This window comes from Podarcis raffonei, chromosome 12, assembly GCF_027172205.1.
Source record: "Podarcis raffonei isolate rPodRaf1 chromosome 12, rPodRaf1.pri, whole genome shotgun sequence".
In the NCBI taxonomy this organism is placed as follows: Eukaryota; Metazoa; Chordata; class Lepidosauria; order Squamata; family Lacertidae; genus Podarcis; species Podarcis raffonei.
The window spans coordinates 16,158,291-16,169,728 of NC_070613.1; the positions used below are offsets into that span (position 1 = coordinate 16,158,291).

Consider the following 11,438-nt stretch of genomic DNA (forward strand, 5'->3'; position numbering starts at 1 on the left):
CATGACACCAGATTTGCTTTCCATGAGCAAATTTAATCAGGGCTGAGTTCAAGCAGGCATGGGGAACGTGAGGGTCTCTGGGCGTCCTTGCATCATAATTCCCACTAGCCCCAGCCAGCAGGTCAGTCAGGAGAAGGTGGAGTCTACCAGTGTCTAGAGACTCATGAGTTATCCAGCCCTTCCTTGGAAGCAGGTGGGAGCATCTCCCACCCTGGGATTCTTGGAAAATCATTGCGTGAAACAATACGTCATTAGAAACCAGTTATGAGTTTTGGATAATGGCTGGTTACCAGAATTCTGCTTTACTGTCCTCCCCACAGCCCAAAGTAGAACTTGCATTTCCTGCTAATATTGCGTCAGATGAGAATTAACATTGTTCCCCTGGTGGGCAAATTTAGCTTTGATTTCAGCAGGGAGATTGCAGAGTACAGTGGTACCTCAGGTTACAGATGCTTCAGGTTACAGACTCCGCTAACCCTGAAATAGTACCTCAGGTTAAGAACTTTGCTTCAGGATGAGAACAGATATCGCGCAGCGGTGGCAGCAGGAGGCCCCACTGGCTAAAGTGGTACCTCAGGCTAAGAACAGTTTCAGGTTAAGAACGGACCTCCGGAATGAATTAAGTTCTTAACCCAAGGTACCACTGTATGCTCCTAATTTGTGAGAAAACATAGGTTTTCCAGCAGTTCCCAGGTGTAGCCCTGTGAATGCCAAGTAACGGAGTTGAGAAACGCACATGAAGGAAGCCTATTATGCTCAGCAGAGAATCTTTTATTATATTGTTATGAGTTTTTTGGGGGGTGGGTGAGTGGGGAGGAAGTAGGCTGTATGAGAGACCCTCCTAACCCCTGGATCAAACAAGTATTAAAATATAAGCCAGGCTAGCTTGCTGTGTTGAGGTGATAGACTGGGTGATGGGCCATTAAGGGAACAAAGGAAGTGGCTCTGTGCCAGAAGTTAAATGAGTGGGCATTCCTCCCACAACTGTTAGTTAGTTAGAAAGACAAAAGACCAGAGTGGAGAGCTGAGTGATATGAGTTAGAAGCTGGGTGCAAAAGCGGCAGGCTGGAGAGAAGGGGTGGGGAGAGTGAGTGAGTGAGTGAGTGAGTGGCCCAATTTCTACTGGAATCCAAGGCTGTGGCTATGAGAGAAGCAGGACATTTATGGGGTGAGCCCTGCATCATAGGCTCAGGTTGTATATATGTGTAAATAAACTATATATCGAAAAACACCACTCTCTCTGCTATGCTTCATTCCAAAGGAAACATGAAGCCTCAGTTAGTGCCAGGAAACCCTTAAATCTCAAACCGCTCAGAGATCGGGGTGGCACACGAAACAATATTGCGCGGGCAATGTATGCTTAAATAAGGATGTGCAGAGCCCACACAGCGACATCCATTCTTAGTAACAAAGGCCTTTTAACCAAGGACGAAGAACAAAGCGGGAGCGATTGCGGAATGAGCTCTTGGAGCAATTATTAAATGCCTAGCCTTGGAAACAGGTTTTTTTAAAGGCAAAAAAAAAATCAAGAGGAGAGCCTATTGTGTCATTGTATATAGCATTTTCATTATTCCCTGGCAGAGCCAATATTTCCAGCACTTTAGAGGAGCTAATGGATCACACCCAGCTGTGCACATTTAAGGAGTGCATTGGGGGAGGGGGAGATTGTGAGGTGTTGCGAGTTCCATTGTTTGTGCTACAATCTGCTCTTTTTTAGAAATGGGGAGGGGGTGATTGAGTCCTTTAATTGGCAAAGGGGTCCTAGTAATAGGTTGCTATTGTACGAAAGCGTAGCAGTCAAGTGTTCTGAAGGCCCCGTAGCAGGTTTCATTCCCAGCTGTAGGGAAGAGTTTCCACTTTACTATAAGGGAAGGGCAATTCTGTCAATTTCAGCTTCTCGGTTTCCGATTCTTCCATTTTTAATTTCAGCTTCTCAACGTTTACATATCTGTGGGCAAATTCTTTGGAATGTTCTAAGGAAAATCCACCAGCCTTTTAGTGTGAATTTCTCTTGTTATCTGTGTTTCTATGCGTTTCCCCCTAATGGACTGGAAAAATGAGACACGGCATGAAAATATGTCTGTCCATAACTGGGGGCACAACTCCTTAGACCACACTTCTCATTGGTCCTCCTTAGGTGTTTTTGCCGGTCTGAAATACCCCCTGCTTGCTTGGATGCAGGATAGAGAAGGGGTTGGATTATGTGCCAAACCAGCCCCCAGCACAAAGGCAACATTTGCATTTGTTGCCCCTCCCACTTTTGCTTTTAGCCCCACCCACCACTGGTTTGTGGCTCCCAGAAGGTTGCCCAGCAGGGAATTTGGCCCTCAGTTTGAAAACGCTTTCCTACCTATGGTATAGAGAGAATGTTTTCCAGTCCTCACCCAGGCACTCCTTTCCCATTCAGCTTCTGTCCCTGAAGGTTGCTACGATTGCCTTCCCTACCTGAGCAAGTTGAATGGAGGTGACATCACCCTTGTTTCACAAAGACAATAGCTTCCCCCTTCCCTTTCATATTTTTTTTTTTGTACTGGGCAGATGGCGAAGCATGCATGTAAACAAGTTAGATCACCAAATATTGATTTTTCATGGCCTGTATTATATTTTGCATCTTTCAGCAAGAGTTTACTTTGCAACCAAGCCAAAATTTGCTAACAGGCATATGATGTGATGCGGCCCAGTGGGCAGGGAAGAGAAGACAATTGCTTGATTCACTCGCGATAAATACCTTCTGAGGTACCTATTGTTCAGGCCTCCTGGATCCATTGAAGAGACAGCTGAAATGCTAATAAATGACATCACCCTCTGTGACTCCAAAGAACACAAGGGACAAGGTAAAATATCCGTTTACCTCAGGATCACACTAAACCTCTGCAAACAGACCACATATTATAAAGCAATTGCAAAGAGAAGTTCATATTAAACATACACACAGAGATCCAGTTACTAGTCATGCCAACAGCAGCTTTGCCTGCTTAATTTCTGCATTTTACTTATTTATTTATAGTTTATTTATTTCATAAAATTCATGCATCACTAGATTGTCACAAAGCCTCAAAGTGGTTTACAAAAAAGAGAAAACAATAAAATTCTCACAAAGAAACAAGCTCAACGGCAATAACTTAAGAAAAGTTTAAACAACAACAAACTAGAAACAGATTTAGACTTGCACCAGGTTGCTAAATATCTGGGTAGGTTTACCTAAACAAATGTGCTCAGTAGGTGCGAAAAATACAGTGAAAATGCCTGTTATCAATAGGCAGGGAATTCAAAAATGGTGTGTTGCCACATTAAAAGATTCAAGTTCTTACAAATACAGAATGATCTCAAGTGCAGTTCTGCTTTTGTCATATTTGTTAGGTTTTTTGCGCGCGCGCGCGCGCGCGCACACACACACACACACACCAGGCCCGAGGCTAGATTTGGCAATTCACATCAGCCCTGACCGAGACAATCTGGACTTGGCCAAACCAGATCCAGATTGTAAGAAAAGAATGGATTACATTGACTTGGGTTGGGAAACCAAAACAGTTATATTCCATTCTTAAAGCTCTTTGTGTACTCTCTCTCCTTTTTAAAGATGAGAGGTATATTAAAAAGAAAAAGAAAATCATTACTAGCCGCTATTACTTTTGAAACTTCAGAGACATAAGAAAGCACTCGTAAAGATTCTTTTGAGGTGGGAACTGCTTCCTTACACACAACTGATGAAAAATAGATTAAAAATTAAACATTTATGACCCGAGAGGAACTGTTCAGAAGACTTTGCTCCGAAGAACATATGTAACAATAAAAGCCAGGCTCTCAGAATGGGAGTTTTGCCTGTTGTACTTTCTTAATTACCGTGCATGCGAGCTTTTTAAGCCTCTGATAGGGTAATAGCACAGTTGTCAAGTGTATTATTCCCTCGGGGCATTTTCTGTACAAATTCTACAGGGGATGTTCCCATCCTGACGGGCTCAAATGTGGTTTGCATTACCAGTAATGGGAGTTCTGTGCTTCATCCAAAAGGCGAGTACACCCTGGTAATTATAACTAATAATCAACAGGAAAAACCACCTACGTCGCCATAATGATAGTATCGCGGAGACTGGTAATCCGAGTGAAGTGTTTGCTCCATTTCTATTGAGGCAAAATTCAGGTGCGATAGCGGAATTCCTGGATCAAAGCACTGGCACCGCTCAAGCATATATTTTAAATGCAAAGAACCAGAGATTACCTGGGAGAACAAGGAAACAATGAGGTCAAGGGCTCAGTTCCTGAAAAACTGAAGCCTCCCCCCGATTCCCAACATCCATTGCAGCAGCCTGCTGATGGGAGAGCCACGTTCTCCTGTTGCCATGGTGATGACAGGTGAGGTCAGTGAAGGCAATGGAAGAGAACAACGGCAGGCTCACCATGTTGACAGGGATGTATCTCCCAGCTTTGCCCCGATTGGAAAACACAAGGGAAGTCGGAAGCGGCAAGTGTTGCCTGATGGTAATTAAAGGCAGGCAATTGAATGCTGAAGGTGGCTTCTCAGGGGTTCCAGGAGCTGGTTGTGGAAAGATCTATCAGTTTGGTTCTCCTGCACACACACCATCCATTCAAAGCTTCCTCCAAGTTTATTTATTTATTTAATGAATTTATAAAAAGGTAAAAAAAGGTAAAGGACCCCTGGATGGTCAAAGGCGACTATGGGGTTGTGGCGCTCATCTCACTTCCAGGCCGAGGGAGCCGGTGTTTTTCCATGGACAGCTTTCCGGGTCATGTGGCCAGCATGACTACACCGCTTCTGGCTCAACAGAACACCGTGTCAAGTGCCAGAGCACACAGAAACGCCATTTACCTTCCCGTCACAATGGTACCTATTTATCTGCTTGCACTGACGTGCTTTCAAACTCCTAGGTTGGCAGGAGCTGGAACAGAGCAATGGGAACTCACCTCATCGCGGGGATTCGAACTGCCGACCTTCTAATCGGCAAGCCCAAGAGGCTCAGTGGTTTAGACCACAGCACCACCTGCATCCCTGCTATTGAATTTATATACCTCCTATGCCCACAGGTCTCAGGGTGGTTCACAGGATAGAACCACAAAGTACATTATCAAAATAAAAATGACAACAGCCCAATAATACCTTCCCCCGGATGGTAATCCTGGGAACTGTATGCTGGGAATTATAGCTCAGTGAGAACTATGGTTCTCAGGATTCTTCGGAGGAAGGCATGTGCCTTAAATGTATGGTGTGAAGGCAGGCTATCGCTCTGCTTTAGTTCAGAGAAACAGAAAACTGAACAATCAGAATAAGCACAAGATTGCTACCCATGTAGCTACAGACATATTGAGATATCTCTTTTTACATTGATTGCTATTGTAAACCCACACTTGGTTGTGTTTCTGTTTTATATCACTTTTGGTCTGGTTTCCCCGTCTTCAGAAAAGAACACCATGCGATTTACTTCTGAGTAAACGTACACAAGGCTGTGTGGTGTGTTTAATGCATGAAATTGGCTACCTCTCAACGAGCATTGCCCCATTCTTAGTACAAAGCGACAAAGCTAACAGTCCCTTTGTTATTTATATGGATTTCCTAATTACAAAGCACCTTATGATTTATTGCGAAGGTCGATATTGGAAGAGGCCGAGCCAATCAATATCTCATTATCGGGCCTGCTGTTGCTTCCTGCTCCCCCATCATGCCACCCAATTTCAAAAAAGCGATTTGAAAATCCAAAGGAAGAGCCCAACTGAAACATAGCCTCATCATGAATAGTGAGGTGGCCTCACTCTCTATTAAGGAAAAGGCCTACTTCTCATTTAGGTGGTCAAGCTGACCTTGAGTCCCACCACTTCAGCCTCCACACTCCTCCATACAACACCCCCAAAATAAAAATAGCTCCTCCACATAGAAAATGAGTCAGCAGGGGAGAAGGCTCTAGTATATTGGGGACCCCAAAACACCCACAGAATCTCTTCTCGGGATGTTTCCACTGAGTGAGGTGCATTGGGAGGTTGCACCCCAGCTCTGGAATGCCCTCCCCAGAGAGGCCTGCCTGGCATCCACTCCATACCTGCCAGCATTCCTCAGATGAAAATAGGGACATTTATCATTCCCCCCAACTGACCCTCCTCAACCCCCAATTTTTCTGTCTGTCTGTCCCCAAGCATTTTCTATCAGAAGAGGGGCAATTGCCATCACTACCACACCAGTAGTGAGGTATGGAAGTGAGAGATGGAACATAAAGAAGGCTGATCACCAAAGAATTGATGCTTTTGAGGAGACTCTTGAGAGTCCCATGGACTGCAAGAAGATCCAACCTATCCATTCTGAAGGAAATCAGCCCTGAGTGCTCACTGGAAGGGCAGATCGTGAAACTGAGGCTCCAATACTTTAGCCACCTCATGAAAAGAGAAGACTCCCTGGAAAAGACCCTGATGTTGGGAAAGATGGAGGGCACAAGGAGAAGGGGACGACAGAGGACGAGATGGTTGGACAGTGTTCTCAAAGCTACCAGCATGAGTTTGACCAAGCTGCAGGAGGCAGTGGAAGACAGGAGTGCCTGGTGTGCTCTGGTCCATGGGGTCGGACATGACTAAACGACTAAACAACAACACCACCAACAGGACAAAGCGCACACACTCTCCACCATCCTGAGAAAACCCCTTAATCCCTATTTTATTTTATTCTTTGGTAGGTTTACAAAAAGAAAACCACAAACCAATAAATAAATTTTAGAAAGGAGCAAGATTAAAGAGAGGCATAGAAAGCATTTTTAATAATCATAATAATCAAGACTCCTTGCCTTCTGCTCCCCCTTCCTTCCTGCCCAGGTGCCAGGGACTGGCAGAGGAGAAGGAGTGGTGGAGACCGCCTCCCCATCCGGACCTTTCCACGGAGGAGGAAGGAAGAGGAAAAACAGTATAGATTTACAACAGGGGTTTAAGGGAGGTGGCAGGTCAAAGGCAGATGAGGGGAAAAGTTGGGAAATCATGGGAGAGACAGAGCAGCAGCTGGCTGACACATTGTCATTAGAAAGGCCTACTTCTCTTCCAGAACCCGGCGAGCCTTAAAAGTAGGAGAGCAAAGAGCTTGAAGACTGAGGGAACCTAGTGGCACCCGTAGAGGAGATGATGAGGATGATGATGAATGAGGAAGGGGGGGATTCATTCGGGACAACGCCATTATTGTCTATGGGCAATCAAAGTCCTGGCTGAGGACATCAAGACCGGGGGCAAGATGGCGGGGTGGGAGCAGGAACGTGAGTCCAAAAGGCAGGGGTCCGAGAGTCAGGAAGCAAGGAGTCACAAAGTCAAGGGTCCGAGGATCAAGAAGCAGGGAGTCAGGAAGCCGAGGTCCAAGGATCATGAAGCAAGAAGCCAAACACAGCAAGGCAGGAAATGTGTTGCTGTGGCAAAGAGCCGAAGAGAAATGCTGTCCTTATATCCCTTCCCGGCTCTTGCCACCAGGTGCTGTGAGTTACCAAGTGGCCTCACCTGTGTGGCCATGCCTTGCCTCTCCAAAACAAACTTAGGAAGGCCCCAGTCCTGCGAAGCCCTACTGGTCACAGGGCCTGGCTCCTGCACACACGCCTGACAGTTATCCAAGAGGCTGGGTTCTATAGCCTCTCTCTGTAAAGTTTGAAATAAATAAGGAGTGTAAGAAACTTTTCTATGACTTTGTACTTTCCTGGGCAACCAGCCGGGAGCTGTTGACAGCATCCTGACACTAGGGAGGACCTGCCCTCTGCCTGCCCCTCAGAGCTGGCATGTCACTCAAGGCTGGGCCTCAGTGACGGCAACCTCTCCTCTGCAGCAGCCACTGTGTGCTTCCCAATCTCTACTCAAGTCTTTCTGCTGTCCCAAGATGCATTGGAAGTCAGCTTGGGTAGAAACACCCCCCCAAAAAAAACCCCTATCTATGTCCATTTTTCAGTTTTCCTGTATGTAGGTTAATTGAAAGCAAACCAGCTAAGACAGCTATCTCTTTACATCTTAACCCTTCTTTCTGAGCAGGTAATTGCATTTCAATGAAATATTAGCCACAGCTATGTTAACAGTGGATGATATTTCATATTAATTAGTATTGTAGTTTTCACGGTTTTCCTCTCCATTCCCCCCAAATAAGTCATTAAGTGACTGGATAGCTCTCAGTCGACTAATCAATACAACCACAATTAGTAGCATGATGCATTTTAATAGTGACAATTCAGCAAAGCTAATTTGGAACTTGGAGCAGCCATATGTAACCCTGTGTGCTCTGAAGCCTGCAAAGGACCTAGGCAGGTTTCTGTCCTGTTTGATTCTCTCAGTTTCTCATCTCTGCCCCCAATGTTAAATTCAGTTCTCCACATTTCTGGAGCAATGTGTGAATGTTAGTGAAAATCATGAAAATTCATTAGCATTCTATTGCAAATTCATCCTAATCAGCACACTTTTATATGAGGTTTTGATCAATATACTCATTTTTGCAAGCAATCCTGCCCCACCATGCAATTTTTTGTATGCTATTGTGGACATTTTAATGCTAATCTATGCATAGTTGGACAGATTCCTTTGCTGGCAGACAGCACTGCAAAATTCAGAGGAGTGAGAATTTTGAACGATGGCTCTCTTTCAGTTTGCACCTCATTTCAGAAAGTGTGAATTAGGCAAGTTCACCTTTAAATGCAAACTGAATCAAATTTCTTTCCCCTTCCTAGCTACGATTGTCTTTTTAAGAAACAGCAAATGGTTTAGCTATCAAAATCCTAACATGGTGCCTGAGGGACAGGTCCTCTGTTGTAGCCCTATGGCTGTGGAACTTCCTCCTACTAGGCATAATTAGGGTCCCTTGCACCTTTTGCAAGGAGCTATATCAGTGCCCCCCCCGCAAAAAACCCACATTTGATTCTGCCGCAACAGTGGCAAAATGTTGCTACAAACATATATGTCATATATATGTATCTAAGGTTGCCATACATCCATATGTTTAAGGGTAAGAGTGATGTTCAGAATATGCCACTGCCTATATCATTATAAGAACATTGGAAGAGCTCTGGTGCAGCATCCTGATCTTACAGTGACCAAACCCACCCCCCAAAACCTGTGGGGAGCCTGTGAGCAAGACCAGATCGCAAGAGCAGTCTCCCCTCCTGCAGTTTGCAGCAACTAGTATTGAGAAGCCTTAAGGCCTCTGACTGGAGGTAGAATGTAGCCACTGAGGCCAGTAGCCTTAAAGGTAAAGGTAAAGAGACCCCTGACCATTAGGTCCAGTCGTGGCCGACTCTGGGGTTGCGGCGCTCATCTCGCTTTATTGGCCGAGGGAACCGGCGTACAGCTTCTGGGTCATGTGGCCAGCATGAATAAGCAACTTCTGGCGAACCGGAGCAGCGCACGGAAACGCCGTTTACCTTCCCACCAAAGCGGTACCTATTTATCTATTTGCACTTTGACGTGCTTTTGAACTGCTAGTTTAGCAGGAGCAGGGACCGAGCAACGGGAGCTCACCCCATCGCAGGGATTCGAACTGCCAACCTTCTGATCGGCAAGTCCTAGGCTCTGTGGTTTAACCCACAGCGCCACCCGCCTAATCCTGCCTTGCATGCCTGACATCTCAGGTTCATTACCTGACTGCTGCCTGAAACCCTGGAAGACCACTGTCAGTCAGTGTATATAATACTGGCCTAGATGGGCAGCTCCCTATGTTCCTGTTCTTCTACACCTGTACATAGCATTTCTGAACTTGCATGTACATCCATATGGCAGTTCAGGCAACTTGCAGCATCGGTGTGGGGTGTGTTAAACCCAGTTCCTGTTGGGTTTACAGTGGGAGCATGCTTGAATGAAAGCAGAAAGGGATGGAGGCAAGTGTGGTCCATAGCCTTCAAAAAGCATCAAAAGCAAAGCCTCCTAGTGGTAGCACTGCATACTGCACCTGTCTCGTTGCCCTGTCCCCAACAAAAACAGGAAACTCACATGCTTTAAAGAGGGTGACCTTTTCTCTCTCCCTCCTTCATCTCAGCTCAATGGACTGGCTGAGCTCACCAAAGCACCACCCTTTTATGCTCGAGTGTGGCCTCCCTTTGGTCCCAGGAGGGATGAAAACCTGTCAAAATCAGAGAGCGAGCCAGCTAGCTACGAATTTTCCGTTTTAGCACCAGCTGATTTGAGCTATTCCAGTGGGAGATCACTCCAAGCTATTTATCATGGCCTCCCAACCACGGGCCGTGTTGCTAATGCTGGAAAATTAACAATGTGCCTGGCTGTTATTTATTCAGGGTATACAGTAATACATCTGCTTATCATCTGTGAAATCCTAAACTGTATTTTATTCCTTTCCTTTTTTCTCTGGGTGGGGTGCTGTTGCCAGAGAAGTTTAGATTTCCCGACTCAATCACGGTCCCACACATGTTCTGTTGTGCAGGCCTGAGTGGAAGCTGCTGGAAACCATGGAGAAGCAAAGAGGCAAGCAGTGTAGGCCTGACTCTGACCGGTCCTTGGCCGTGCCTGACTCCTGCCCAGAAGTGTCAGAAAGCCACACTGATCGTGTCATTGTGAGGGGCGTGGTGTAGTGGTTAGGGTGCTGGACTGGGACCTGCGTTTGAATCCCCACTCAGCCATGAAGCTCACTACGTGACCCGGAGCCAGTCTACATCTCCCAGTCTAACCTGTATCACTGGTTTTGTGAGGATAATATGGAGATGGGTAGAGCCACATACACTACCTTGAGCTCCTTGGAAGAAAGGTAGGTAATAATAATAATAATAATAATAATAATAATAATAATAATAAAAATAAAAAAAAATGATGTAGTTGTGGTTCAGCAACATTTGGAGGGCACAAGTTTCCCAGTGCCTCAGTTAGAAAGACCAGAAGTGGGCAGAACCTTGATCTCTGGTTGACCGGCTTGCAGTAGATCAGCAAGGGTTTCACCACCCAGTTGTATAAATATAGCAATTGCCCCCCCCAAAAAAACCCTCCTTCTCCTCCTAAATTAGGCCACCGGAATAGAATACATCATGGGGTGAATTTGCTTGTGACAGGACTGTGGCAATTGCTTACTTCCTTTGGATTCCATTCGTCAGACACACGAGAGGCACAGCATCTTGAAGCGTGCCTTCAAAATATCCCTTTCTGCTTTTCATTTATCTATTTCATTAAATTTATCGTTGTTTTAGAAACCCCTCAAAGTGGTTTTACAAAGGGAAAGAAGAACAGACGATAAGCCTGCTGGTCCAACATCCTGTTCTCATCATGGCCTGTCAGATGCCTGTGGGAAACCAGTAAGCAGGATTCAAGCACAGGAGCACTCTGTACATGGCCACTGGAGTGAGTAGCCATTGCTACTCCATGAATTTGTCTAACCCTCTTTTAAACTCATTCAAGTTGGTGGCCATCAATGCCTCCTGGGGGAGCAAGTTCCGCCCTTCAGGAAGCTGAGGAAAATTTCCAAGTTGAGGAAAGCTGTCCCACTGTCACCT

The 11,438-nt window shown here is 45.6% G+C and overlaps 1 long non-coding RNA gene across 1 annotated transcript; it reads right to left on the reverse strand.

Annotated features, from left to right (window-relative positions):
* Positions 1-1,724: 1,724 nt before the first annotated feature.
* On the reverse strand, positions 1,725-4,319 carry LOC128424395 (uncharacterized). The gene is made up of 2 exons (XR_008333007.1): positions 4,064-4,319; positions 1,725-2,040 (listed from the first exon to the last, which is right to left on the reverse strand). It is a non-coding gene; the product is annotated as an uncharacterized LOC128424395 (long non-coding RNA).
* Positions 4,320-11,438: the final 7,119 nt, after the last annotated feature.